This window comes from Mustelus asterias, chromosome 11 (assembly GCF_964213995.1).
Source record: "Mustelus asterias chromosome 11, sMusAst1.hap1.1, whole genome shotgun sequence".
NCBI classification, from domain to species: Eukaryota; Metazoa; Chordata; class Chondrichthyes; order Carcharhiniformes; family Triakidae; genus Mustelus; species Mustelus asterias.
In genome coordinates this window covers 46,485,324-46,500,121 of record NC_135811.1, presented here as the reverse complement: position 1 = coordinate 46,500,121, position 14,798 = coordinate 46,485,324, and the positions used below count along the sequence as shown (strand labels likewise).

Here is a 14,798-nt window from a genome sequence, read left to right as displayed (position 1 = left end):
GGTTCATGCTGTGTCAGTGACTGTGGCTATGTTACCACACTAATAATCCAGAGATCTGAACAATGATCCAATCATGAGTTCAAATTCAATTCAGCAAATTAAATAAAACTGGAATATTAAAAGATAGTGGGGGAGGGGGGGGGATTCTCTGGACCCGCTAGCTCCCAGCGAGAATCGCGATGGCCAGGAGAATCAGGCGCTGGTCACTGAACCCATTCCGATACTTCCAGTCCACCAAGCCGGCCTCGATCAAGTTCCAGTTCCGGGCCAGAGCAGACAGGAACCCGATAAATATTCCAATTCCCTAGTTTACATCCAATTAGCGGGCTTGAAGCCGATTCAATTCCCTCCCGCTATTCACCCGCCTCTCCAGTGGGATCTGCGCTGGGCGGGCTTTGGAACAGTTCCTCATAAGCGCATTGGGCAGAATTTTCCACAGGCAGGAGCTCCCCCAACCTGTCCCCCCAAAGAGTTGGCAGGGAACACATCCCACTAATACCAGCTATAGAAAAGGCAAATAACTGCTGCACTTTAAAAAGGAGGGCAATGAAAGAATCCAGAGTGAGGGTAAGGGGAGATATCACAAGGAGGGCAATGAGGGAATTGCAGAATGGAAACAAGTGAACACTTTGTCAGAGACAGTCCTGACCAACAGTGAAGTCAAAAGGCTGAAGTTAAGACAAGTAGAAATGAAAGCTCAACTTGTGAAACGGTTATGTCCAGCACGATGGAGTCCCCGCGAAGAAGTGCAGAAATTAAAGACTTCAAAAGAACTTAAAGAGGAATCGTTAAAAAGGAAGAAAGCTCTAAAGACATTAAAACAGCAGAATGAAATGACTGACAAATTTGAAATGTTGCAAAAATTTACAAAATGAAGTAAAAAAGGAGAAATTAATGAGACAATGTAGAATAAGCTGAACTCCATGAGCCAGAGAATAAGGGCGGAATTTTCTCGTTCCACCCTCATGAGAATCATAGCGGGCGGGGGCGAACCACGCAAAGGTCTATTGACCTCGGGCGGGATTTTCCGGTCTTGGGGCGAGCACGGCTGGAAAATCCCGCCCTAAGAGTTTGAAGAAAGGAAGCAATGAGAAATTAACTGAAGAGCTAAAAACATTGAAATTGACAGCAGAATCAGCAATTCAAACAGAGAAAGAAACTGAGATTACGTACCAGAACAAGATTGCTGAAATGGACAACCTCACATTTTCCCATGTAATACTCCATCTGTCAATATTTTGCTCACTCTCTTAACCTATCTGAATCCCATTGCATACTTTCTGTATCCTCCTCACAACTTACTTTCCTGCCTATCTTTGTGTCAACAGTAAATTTAGTAACCATATCTTTGGTCCCTTCATCCAAGTCATCAATATAGATTGTAAATAGTTGAGACCCCAGCACTGATCCCTGTGGCACTCCATTAGTTACAGTTTGCCATCCTGAAAAAGACCCATTTATCCTGATTCTTGTTTCCTGTTAGTTAACCAGTCCTCAATCCACGACCAGCCTGTAATTACTCGATCTATCCGTTCCTCCCTTTTTAAACAAGATGCAATGTTAGTGGTCCTCCTGTCCTCTGGCACTATAGCTATAATGTGGAGATGCCGGCGTTGGACTGGGGTAAACACAATGAGAGTTTTAACAACACCAGGTTAAAGTCCAACAGGTTTATTTGGTAGCAAATACCATGGTATTTGCTACCAAATAAACCTGTTGGACTTTAATCTGGTGTTGTGAAAACTCTTACGATAGCTATAACCAAAGAGGATTAGAAAATGACAGTCAGGGCCTTCTTTCTTTAACTGTCTAACATACATTTCATCTGGACGTGGAGGATTTATCCACTTTGAAATATGTTCAATGCCTTAATATTTTGTCACTCACTAAATTAATTTCATCTAATACTTCACACTCCTTTTCTCTGATCGCAGTGCTTATATTGTCCCACTCTTCTGTGAAAACAGGCGCAGTGTTACTAACCATACCCACGCCTTCTGCCTCTCCAGGTTTATCTTTATGATCCCTAAAAGGCCCTATTTTTTCTTTAATTATCCTTTTGCTGTTTATGTATCTGTAGTAACCCAAGGCGACTTGATGTGGCAAGTCACAAACGAAAGGATTTATTGATTGAGAAGAGCCAACAAAGGGTTTACAGCACAACTTTACAGGTCTACTCCGAACAACGCCCGGACTCCAACTTCAGCCTCGAGCCCTGGGGATGCAGGCTCTGGCTCCCGATAGGCCCAGCTTCGCATGTTTGTGTTCCATTGGTTCCAGCCCAATCACGTGGCCCATGAAGGATCGCCCATTAAAGGGGCCACATGACCACAATATTGATGAAAAAGTTTGGAGTTTTTTTATTTTACTTGCCATAATTTTTTCATACCATCTCTTTGCTTTCCTAATTTTCTTTTTAATTTCATCCCGACATTGTTTATATGGTTCTAGGCTTCCTGCACTATTGAACTCTCGGTATCTGTTGTAAGTTTCCCTTTCTCTCTTTGTCTTTTCCTTTAAGCTCTTGACATCCAGGAAGTTCTAGATTTGTTAATCCCACCATTGTTCTTTAAGGGAACGTATCCTTTTTGAATACCTGCCACTGATCTGGCACTGATTTACCTTCACATAGCTGTGTCCAGTCCACATTTCAGCTCAGTAAAATAGCTTTACCCCAGTTGAGAACTTCTTCTCCTGGTCTATCATTGTCCTTTTCCATAACTACCCTAAATCTGACTGAATTATAATCACTTCCAAAGAGCTCCCCAACTGATAGCTTTATGAGATTAATCTGGACAGGTGAAAGGGCAAGTCTAGAATGTTTTGTTAGGCTTGCTCTGAACTGGACATAAAGGTTCTCCGGAATGCCTTTTAAAAATCGGACTCCCTCTGTATCTTTCACAGATAATATTAAGGGGGTTAAAATCCCAACTGTTACTGCCCTGTTGTTTTTTTGTACTTCCCAGAGATTTGCCTGCATATTTGCTCTTCCATCTCCCTCTGTTTGTTTGAGGTCTATAGCACACTCCCCGGTCATATTATTGCCCATTTTTTTGTTCCTCTGTTTAATGGACAGTCGTATTTGATGATTCTTCGGATATACTATCCCTCCTCACAGCCATAATTGTTTCTTTAATTTATATTGTAACTTGCTCCCTTTTTCGCCCCCTTTCTGTCTTGCCTTATTACAACCCCCCCCCCCACGGGGAACCAAACAAAAAACAAATTAACTTTCCCAAACATTTTAAAAATCATTTCAGATTTCCCAAATATTTTGTCCTTACGATTACTGCTTCTGGGTCAAAGTTCATCATAGTCTGGCAATCCTGTTGCCCTGTACTGCAGCCATGACCATCTGCCCTCCCTGTGACCCCGAAGTTGACAGCTGCTGGCAACTTTTATGGTACAGGCTTTATTCAGGTAGAGACTGAAATCAGATAGGATGAAGTGCAGGCCATAATTTGTCAGGTGGTTGGTGTACCTCACAGAGAGCCAGGTTGTAAATATGGAGAGGAATTTTCTCGAAAAGAGCGGTTTTCTCGCCCGTTTTTCCAGCGAGGTAGGTCATGGTAATACACGGCACTTTGTGCAATATAGAGGCCACAATGTGAATCTCGTCTGTGGGAGGGTTGGAAGCCTGTGAGGCCGGCTGCTGAGCTAAAGGGGCGTCATTGCGCAAGCGTCCCGATCTCCCAGTATATTATGTACCCAGTTAGTGGGAGATTATTACCCCCCTCCCCCCCCAAACATCACGCCACTCTGATCATCACCTCCCCCCCCCCCCCCCCTCCACCCCACCGCCATGTTTGAGGCCGCGGCCAATCGACCCCCAGCCAATCGTCCCCCCTGATCACAGCCCCGAACAGTGCCCCCACCCCCCTCCCCGATCGCCACACCCAAACATCATCATGCCTCCCCCACCCCATTTGCGACCCTGGACAATTCCACACCCCTCCCCCCTCCCCCCCCCAACCCCCAGCTGATCGCTCTGAAGAAACTCTCAACATGGGCAGGGTTGGGAGAGTGGGGAGGTGAAAGCCTCACAATCACAAGATAGACCTGATCTGAATGGACACATGCCAAACAAATTTCATCAGAGAATCTTCTCCAGCTGCAGGAATCAATGCTGAAAATCAGGCTCATAAGTTGTTCGCTTCCGCCTGTCACTGCTGATGCTTACAACACTTCTACCTTACAATTCTCATTCTAATCTTCCCAAGTGGCTTTGTAAGTGTACAGTATTTATATAGTGCTGTTCGCAACTTCAGGGTGTGCCTATGCATTTTACCTACTTACCTACTTTTAGACCACACAATAAACTGCAGTGATACTAATCTGTGTCATTGGATTGTGTAACCAATATTGGCCAAGACACTGCAGAGAAACTTCCTGCTGTTTTTTGAATTGGTTCCATGGGATTTTCCACATCCTCCTGCAAAGGCAAATGGGGCCTCGGTTTAATGTCCCTTCCAAAGGAAAGCAACTCCAACAGTGCAGTGTTCCCTCTGTACTGCAATGAAATGTCAGTCTGCATGGTGTCTTCACGTATGTGGGGTGGGACTCAAACACACGGCTTTCTGTCTCAGAGGAAAGAACGTCACCATGAGTCAAGGTCCTCACTCGCAGCTGCCACACCATTGGCCCTTGCTATAATATTCGGATGGGTTCTCTTGGAAGTCAGCGGGTGATCACTGGAAGGACCAAGGAGTGCAATGGAATACAGGAAGGTCAACCTCTTGACAGAAAACTGGCACAAACAGCAGCCATCCCATTTTAGTGTCAAATAAATCTACCTGCACCAATTATAGAACAGAATCATAGAATTCCTATAATGTAGGAGAAGGCCATTCAGCCCATCAAGCCTGCACTGACTCTCCAATAGAGCATCTCACCCAGACCCTATCCCTATACTTATATTTATCCCACCAATGCCCCTATCGCACACATCTTGGGACACTAAGTGGCAATTTAGCACGGCCGATCCTACAACGAGAGGAGTCTGAAATTAACATGGAATTTTGAGGCTACAGGCTGTGTGTCCAAATATAAAATTAGCCGTTCATGTCCCAATGCAAAAATCAAGCTCCTGGAAAGCAGTTTATGCTGCTCAATTATACTAAATGTTCAGTTTAAAGTTTATTTCATTAGTGTCACAAGTAGGCTTACATTAACACTGCAATAGTCACCATACTCCAGCGCTTGTTTGGGTACACCGAGGGAGAATTTAACATGGCCAGTCCACCACGTCTTTCGGACTGTCGGAGGAAACCCATGCAGACATGGGGAGAATGTGCAAACTCCGCACAGACAGTGATCCAAGCCGGGAATCGAACCCGGATCCCTGGTGTTGTGAGGCAGCAGTGCTAACCTCTCACTCAGCGAGACAGTGGCACATAATCCAACCTCAGAAACTGTCAGTACTCAGCCTGGGTTACGTGCCAAGCCTAACTCTAACCACAGCACAAGAATCAGGCTTAAGGACCAGAACCCAAAGTCTAAAGAATTCCCATACAGCAGCTTTTTCCCCAAAAGCTTGTGTAGGATGGATCTGAGACTCAATAAATTTGGCCTTTAAAGAATGTTCCTTTAACAGGGTTGTCTTCAAGAGGTATGTGTATTAGGATCCTGCTTAATTAAGGATGCACACTCTTAATTGCCCCCTGCAGCCATCAAAAGATGTCCATTGTTCTATGGCTGTAACATCAAGAATCAGTTTTTTTCAATGTTTTACATTATCTTACGTTTATACACATCTTTAAAATGAAGTAACTGAGAGGGGGATAGCATTGAGCAAAGGCGAGACTGGACAGATTACAAACTATTTTAGAGACGATAATATTTCTCTCAGGAAAACCACTTCTGCGCTCAGAAAGTGAAACACCATTGCTCCAGAAGTGACAAAATTTTCAAGGAGAAATAATGTTTTGTTTTTAACTGTCCAGTTCTAAGCTGCGTACTGTGGAAAGTGTGACTAACTATCTTTATATCAAGAGACAAATGCCAATATCTCCAGAAAGATTGGAAAGGGAGTAGTGAGTTATGGTACATCCTTGGCAGTGAAATATTCACCTTCCAGCCATCTATTGTCAATCCACTATCTTGTCTCCCATTCACTAGGCATGGGTCCCGCAAAATAATCCTGTTGTCAAAAATGTTTTCACAAATTCCACACAGTATCTTTGCAGGAAGAATTCAGAGTGTGGAGAATCAAACGATCCATTGACAAATGGGTGGCATTGGTGCCACACAATGTATTAAATGGCTTTATCTCTGCTTAATTGTGTGGGATACTCACACCAGCAGCATCAACTTAGAATAGAATCCCCACTGTGCAGAAGTAGGCCATTCGGTCCATTGAGTCTGTACTGACTCTCCAAAAGAGCTTCATACCCAGGACCACCCCACCCCCTCCTCCCCCCCCCACAACCCACCCTATCCTCGTAAACCTGCACATTTCCCATGGCTAACCCACCTAATCTACCCATCTTTTGGACACTAAGGGGCAATTTAGCATGGCCAAACCACCTAATCCGCACATCTTTGGACTGTGAGAGGAAACTGGAGCACCCGGAGGAAACCCACGCAGACGCAGGGAAAATGTGCAAACTCCACACAGACAGTGACCCAAGGCCGGAATCAAACCCGGGTCCCTGGTGCTATGAAGCAGCAGTGCTAACCACTGTGCCACCACACTGCCAACTTATCTGCCATGTGGGTATAAGATGTTGAAAGGTGCAGGTCAGTGATAAATGACTACGCAGCCTCAGGAGTTTAACCACGATCAATGAAAAGGGTCAAATTGGCAGCTCCTAAACAATATTAGTCCGTCAAAAATGCACAACACTAAGGGACACCCAGCTCATCCTTCCAATATGCCTTTCTCCACCTGCTGGACGAGTTCATTAATTTGAACAGAAAACCATTTGTAAATAGCTAACAAGAAAATGAAACATTTACCTTCCTGGAACAAACAGGTTCCATTCCTGCCAGGATTGAGATATATTTACGATGAAGATGGTAGTTATTTTCTCACAGCGAATCAAAAGAAAATTATAAACGTGTTTATAGCAACACTGTAAATAATAGTTCCTACACAAGGCACAAACCCTGACTTTAGTTTAGCACATCAATCTCAACAACAAGAGGCATATTCGAGATTTATTTTAAAATCCATTGCGGGTCACAGGGGGATTTTATCTAGGCTAAACAACTTTAAAATCCCTTTTGGGTAAATGGTAGCAGGACAAAGTTTCTAAAAGACCTTTTCTAAGGGTGTAGCACTGCAAAATGTTCATCTCACTCTCTGAAAGCCACAGTCCAACAGGGTAATGTCAGTGACAGGTCAGTCATGAATAGGGAGCGAGGAATGGTTTGAAACTGCTGCAACTGCAACAGAGACCAATAAATACTGAACTTGTGTGTGTGGGCTTAAACAATAGCACATGACAAATTTGGAAGAGTTAGCGACAGCGATGCCTCCAACCTTGCATTCCAGACTCTGATTAGGCTGCATTATTGTAAGCCCTTTTATCAGAATGGACTGTTACATTAGCTAACTGGCTGGGTATCTACAGGGGACAAAACCCTCCACATTGACAAGTGAACGCTGATGGAAGCAGATTGACAGGCAGGACTAAAACTTCTAAAACTCTGCAAGGAGAATTCCACCTCCCCCCAACAAAAAAAAATTATACATTTAATTGCAGAGCTCAGGAGGAAGCTGGATGCGCCTCTGCCAGGTCTTTGTAAGAACTACCTAAATAGAGGTTTACAGCATTGAAACAGAACCTTCGGCCCAACTTGTCCATGCCGCTCCTTTTCTTTTAACCACTAAGCTAGTCCCAAATAGTTCCAGTCCTCTGCCCCACAATTTTTTCCTTTTCAATTATATATCCAATCCCCTTCTGAAAGTTATTATTGGACCTGCTTCTGCCTGCCTTTCAGACAGTACAATCCGGATCATAACTCTCCACTTCACAAACAATCCCCTCACTCCTCCATTTCTGGGACCAATTATCTTAAATCTGTAAATCCTGGCGTCTATAACTTCACACCTTTTAACTTGAGTTCAGGGGTGGTTTACCTTACCGGAACAAAGCATTATCTGACTGCCCGCCAATTGCAACTCCTTTACACACTACCTACCTTCCTTTGCAGCATTGTACACACGATGAGGTGTCACATTCACAAACTGCAAAGGAACAGAAAGCGAATGCTGGGAAACTCTGCCCTGTGGGTTTGTGTGCTATTATTCCCACGTCCTGCCTCAGGGGAATCAATTCCGACAACTACTTGCCACAATCACATTCCAATCAATATGCTGTAAAACGGATCGAGTAAGAAGATAAACCAATCAGGGGCAGAACAAGTTTCACATTTAAAGGGACAGCACCTTCATTAAAAACATTTGAATATTTTTTTGTTTGAGGGAGGACATCAGCAGATGAGAATGGCAGTGTCTCTTTTTCACATTGGCACCTCATGCTAATAGTGCATTTACACCTTTGCGTTGGGTGTTTATAGGAAGTGAAGAGGCTGTTTAGACAATGCCCCTTACGAACTGACACTGAACACCCTCGATACACATGTGCAAAGTATCAGTGAGATTAAGTGCACAGTAATTAATCAGTAACTGGTTCATAACAGGTAAACTTCATCAAAGCATATGAAAACAATGCTTGTATGGATACACAGTAGTTAGCACTGCTGCCTCACAGTTACTTGGGTAACTGTGCAGAATTCTCCCCGTGTCTGAGTCGATTTCCTCTCACTGTCCAAAGATGTGTGTGTTAGGTGGATTGGCCATGCTAAATTGCCCCTTGGTGTCAGGGGGTTTAGTGGGATAAATGTGAGGGGTTACGGGGATAGGGCCTGGGTATTTTATTTTTAGTTTTATTTATCAGTGTCACAAGTAGGCTGAATTTAAAACTGCAATGAAGATACTGTGAAAATTCCCTAGTCACCACAATCCGGCGCTTGTTCGGGTACACTGAGGGAGAATTTAGCATGCCCAGTGCACCTAACCAGCACGTCTTTCGGGTGGGATTGTATTCAGTGCAGGCTCGATGCACTATAGGAATTCTATGATTACAAACATCTTCTGCAAATGCCATGAAAGTTGAGGAACAACAGACATTCACTAACTCATTCTGTAAAAGTTACAACTTTTCTTCAAGTGCTGTTTATTTCTACATCCATTATCCCTTTCTATAGTACAATATTCTACCCTCCCCTCCGTACCCTACACATGCAAAAAACATTCCGCTTTGCATTGCTCCTGGAGTTAACGAGATAAAATGTGGTGAGGTGGGAGTGCGGGCAATAATTACATCGTACACTTTTCACACATCCTTGAAAATACTGCAAAGTCATTTCAAGTAATATTGCGGGTTAGATAAGAATAGCAGGCGGAAGATCTGCACTTGTAGTTAAAAGTATTATTGACAGTTACAAAATACTATAACCCTTCAGTTGTGCTATTGCTAAAGTAGTAAGTGATGCTCAAAGAGAGGCAGAAGAATGCTGTCTGAACACAAATTTAAAATTATTGGTGTTAAAAGCACATTGCCGGTGGTGAAGTCTCTGGAACATTGCATAATGTTCAAACAACGTTGGACAATTGGTATTAGGTGGTGTGATGTTGAACATTGTAGGTTTGCAATTCTTTGACCGCTCAACATTGATTAATCAGAAGCCCAAGGAATTGTGCTTCTTTAATTATAAAAAAGGAAGGTGTAGAAATCATGCACAGCAGTGTAGTTTGATATATTTTGTATCTTAGCACCCTGCTTTCTCACCATCAGCACAACAAGCAAGCAACAGGTCCAGAATCTGAGAACAATACAGAAATCCATCTCGCGCCACCTTATTTATCCACAGTCCATTCAGCCTCAGCATGCAAGAGCCTTTCTCTTACCTTCCATTTCACACAAAGTGCTCCTGTGTCCCTCTCTCCAGGGCTGACTGCCCTGCTCTTGCTCTTTACAGACGGTCTAGTACAGCCTGAGCTGCAGCCATTGTACTACTACAGTGAGTGAAAGTTCAGTGGCAGATTCAGCATGTGAAATACCAGGCTAACCTCAGATAAGCTGTGAAGCAGAGTTCCCTGGGCTGTGTCAGAACTTTGGAATGTCTGAGTTAACTCCACTTGCGAGGGGCTTTGAATAGTGATCTGCGCTGGTCTGCCTCTGCTTTATTCACATCGCACTCACTCCCAGTGCTCTGCCAGCAGTTGCACACAAGGTGCCTTTTTTACACCCTGCTCCCCCTGTCCAGTGAAAAAATGTCTGATATCTCAAGAAAACAATGCCTCAATTCAAGACTTTCCCTCAGAAGTGCAACATTGCAACCTCTACTCTGCTTAGGGTTGCCAACCATTCTCTCCTGACAGAAAGGCTTTTAGTTTAGGGGGGAAATAGGGGGGTGGAGGGGGAGAGAGAAGTCTTGTGAATTAGGAAACAATTCGCTCAATTCCACACTTTTCTTTTACTGGCACTCGCAAAGAAAAACAGAATTTAAATGAGCTTAGCTTTTGCAGTCAGGTTTACACAGCTTCACGGCATCAAGTACATTTTTTACTGCCTTTAGCTGAAGAATGAGATCTGTTCGGCCAGGACAAGAGTTTTATTGTCAGTCGCTTTGGATGTTGTCCCCTGTAAATCTGTGCTCAGCAGAAAGATATCAGAAATTCTGCACCTGTATTTGAAGTGGGGAGAAGCTCCTCTCTACTTGCAGATTCTTTCGCAGCTCCCCACTGTATCAATGCCAACATTGTTTTTTGTCAGGAATGTTGCATACACTCTGTTTTCACGATGAATCCATCAAAGATAATCGCTTCAGAAAAAAAAAATGTGTTGTGTCTGGTCTCAGCTTTAAAATAAATTAGAACAAATTATTTCAGTGAGTAGCCGTTTTCAGATGCATCCATTTTGTGCAGAAATTAAACTGCCCCATTAGCAAATGTGTTATGGGTCAATTGACCTCTAAAGCTGAATTGAGGAAAAATATAGAAATTGCTGGAAAATAAAGCTTATTTATTAGCGTCACAAGTTACTTTAACACTGCAATAAAGTTACTGTGAAAATCCCCTAGCCGTCACACTCCGGCGCCTGTTCGGGTACACTGAAGGAGAATTTAGCATGGTCAACGCACCTAACCAGCACGTCTTTCGGACTGTGGGAGGAAACTGGAGCACTCAGAGGAAACCCACGCAGACACGGGGAGAACGTGCAGATTCCACACAGACGTTGACCAAAGCTGGGAATTGAACCCAGCTCCCTGGCGCTGTGTGGCAGCAGTGCTAACCACTGTGCCACCGTGCCGCCCTAAAGCACCAGATATCATTAACACTGCTAACCTGGGAAACAAAAATAAATAAATCAGATAATTAACATCGAGATTGACAATGCCTGAGATTACGGGAATAATATTTTGATATCAGGAGTAGGGTAATCTGTAATCCTCAGCATTTAATCTTTGAGTGCGGCATTAAATCGGTAAGTGTGCAAAAGAGGGTAGGAGTTGCTTAGTAGGCAAGATTGAACAGAGTGTGATTATTAGAGCAGGGTTGTTGCACTTTGAAGGTTTCAAGAAGCTGTCGTGAGCACAGACTAACCCACAAGTCTGAAGGAAGTATGATCGTATCATCTCTGAGTAATCCATCAGGTTGAAGTGAATCTAATTTACATGGTGACATCAGAATTGGCTTGTCCATAGTGAAACATAACTCACTGCATGGTATCAACACCGGGAAATCAGGAAAAGGAAGTTGCCAATGACTGAGTAAGACACAGATTAGCAATTCAATTCAACAAGAGTCATTGGGAAGTGACTTGGTGCTGCAATCCTGTCCAATAATGAGTGGAAATGGCAGGTTACACTATATTTCCCTAACTCTCGTATTTCCCATTCTTATTTCCACTAAATTAATTACATTGCCTTTGGTTTCTTGGATTGCCTCGTTGTTAGACATGATCTTATCCTCGTATCCCAGATATATGAAGCCTTAGTTAGTTACCATTCATTCTTATTATATTCTGGGCATCATTGACTAGGCCAGCATTTATTACCCATCTCTAATTGCCCCAGAGAAAGTGGTGGTGAGCTGCCTTGTGGTGCAGGTACATCCACAGTGCCACTGGAGAGAGAGTCCCAGGGTTTTGACCCAGCGACAGTGAAGGAACGGCGATATATTTCCAAGTCAGGATGGTGTGTGAGTTGGAGAGGAATTTATAGGTGGTGGTGTTCCCAGATATCTGCTGCCCTTGTCATAGAATCATAGGATCCCTACAGTGCAGAAGGAGGCCATTTGGCCCATCAAGTCTGCACCGACCACTATCCCACCCAGGGCCTATTCCCGCAACCCCACATATTTACCTTGCTAATCCCCTTGACATTAGGGTCAAGTTAGCATGGCCAATCAACCTAACCCGCACATCTTTGGATCCTTTCAGATGGCAGAGGTCAAGGATTTCAAAGGTACAGTTGGTGAGTTCCTGCGATGCATCTTGCCGATGGTACACACGGTTGCCACTGTGCGTCAGTGGTGGAGAGTATGAGAGCGGAATCTTACTACCATTCACGCCAGCAGGATTTTCCCATCCTGCTGCAGTGAACAGAGATTTGGCTAACCGCCAAATTCTCCGACCTTGCTGCAGCGGGAGCGTGGCGTGAACGGCAGGTAAGATCGTGCCCTCAATGTTTTTTGGTGGGTGGAGTGCCACCATCAAACTGGTGTCAAGCCTCTTGAGTGGTGTTGGAGCTACACTCATCCAGACAGCTCCTGACACTGATGCTTATTAGCTGCTGTATATACCCACAGCTTTCTAACAACTTACATTTATATAGTGCCTTTAACGTAGAAAAACATCCCAAGACACTTCACGGGGCATGATCAGACAAATACTGATGCAGAGCCAAAGGAAACATGGCTATAAGATAGGTTAAAGGGATAGGTTTATGGGGAGTTCTGAAGAGAGGGAGGTGGTTTAGTGGAGGAATTCCAAAACTGAGGGATTAAGCGGCTTCACGCGTGGGTGCCAATGGTGGGGTAAAGGAACTGGAAGACACACTATAGACTAGAGTTGAAAGAGTACAGAATTCTTGGAGGTTGTAAGGCTTGAAGAGGTAGCAGAGTTTGGAAAGCGTGAGGCTGCAGATGGGATTGAATATGAGGATCAGCTTCCATAAAATCAAGGTGTTGGTGGACCCGGGCCAGTGGAGATCAATGAGCACGGAGGTGATTGCTGCTGATTCGATTGTTTTGGGTGAAATTTCGAAACAGTCTGTACTCAGGAGAGATGTACGCACTCTGTAGCCTATCTTGTAAATAGTGTTAATAAATTAGTTTGAATTAACCTACCTGAGTCAGACCATAGTTACTCATGATGAGGGAAACCTTCCCAGTATCGATTGGGCCATGAGACCAACATGTTGAACATGTGGCGGCACGGTGGCACAGTGGTTAGCGCTGCTGCCTCACAGTGCCAGGGACCTGGGTTCAATTCCCAGCTTGAGTCACTGTCTGTACGGAGTCTGCACGTTCTTCCCGTGTCTGTGTGTGTTTCCTCTGGGCACTCCAGTTTCCTCCCACACTCCAAAAGACGTGCTGGTTAGGTGCATTGACCATGCTAAATTCTCCCTCAGTGTATCCGAACAGGCGCCGGAATGTGGCGACTGGGGGATTTTCACAGTAACTTCATTGCAGTGTTAATGTAAGGCTACTTGTGTCACTAATAAAAAAATCTTTAAATATATGGTAGTGATTGTGGCGACACCACTCTAACAATAATTCAGTGGCATCGGCAGAACACCCACAGCGACAAAATGGAAGAAGACCTGTTAATAACAAGAATCTGAAAACTTGCCAATGAAGGAAGTGCACAGATTCAGTTAGTGATGTCTGCACCAGGTGAGCAGTCACCGTCCCTTCCACAGCCACTTGAAAAGCTTGAGGGTCCACAGAGAAGCCAATGCTGGGAGTTGTAGGAGAAACACTTGCTATGGTACTGAACAGCACTGTGTTTGCATGCCAAAGAGCAGAAACTCCAGGTGAGTTCATTCCTCTGTACCATAGGAACTGTCACTGATGATGTTCACTTGAGACAAGAGGGAGGGAGAGACATCCGCAAACTTCAAGACTATCCTAAAAGTCTTCAACACACATTCTAGTCTGAAACAAAACCTCAGGATTGAGTGAATATGATTGAATTAGTGATCCCAGGGGAATGCATCAAGTTGTTTCTTCCCGATCTGTATCACAAAGCTAGTTCTTGCGGGTAAGGTGCATTGAAAGATGAAATTATTTACAACCGCATTGTTATCGGAGCCTGCAATGAAAAGCTGTTGGATTTGTTACTGACGAATGATAATCTGGCCCTCAATGAAACGTAGGAGACCAGGAACGTTTCCAGTTCCCAGGACCAGCATGTGTGCAGGAAATGTCTCCAGCTGCAGTTCCTGGAAGCCCGAGTTTCAGAGCTGGAGCGGCGTCTGGGGACACTGTGGAGTGTCCGCGAGGCGGAGAGTATGATGGATAGCACGTATAGACAGGCGGTCACACCGCAGGCTCAGACTCCACAGACAGAAAGGGAATGGGTAAACACCAGGCAGAGCAAGAGGGCGAGGCAGACAGTGCAGGAATCTCCTGTGTCTGTTACCTGCAACACAGGTATACCATTTTGTATATGAGGAATGGCATAACAGCAGCAGCCAAATTTGTAGCACCATGGTTGGCTCTGCTGCAGAGGGGAGGAGTAAAAAATGTGGGAATTCAACAGTTATAGGAGATTCAATTGTAA

At 44.3% G+C, this 14,798-nt stretch overlaps 1 protein-coding gene across 1 annotated transcript in view; it reads right to left on the bottom strand.

Annotated features, from left to right (window-relative positions):
• Nucleotides 1-10,036, bottom strand: part of plce1 (phospholipase C, epsilon 1) — a 408,311-nt gene extending 398,275 nt beyond the window's left edge. Inside the window, exon 1 of the mRNA XM_078223543.1 lies at nt 9,917-10,036. The gene's annotated coding sequence lies outside the window, so the exon portion shown is untranslated. The remainder of the gene's footprint in view (nt 1-9,916) is intronic.
• Between the last annotated feature and the right edge of the window lie 4,762 nt (nt 10,037-14,798).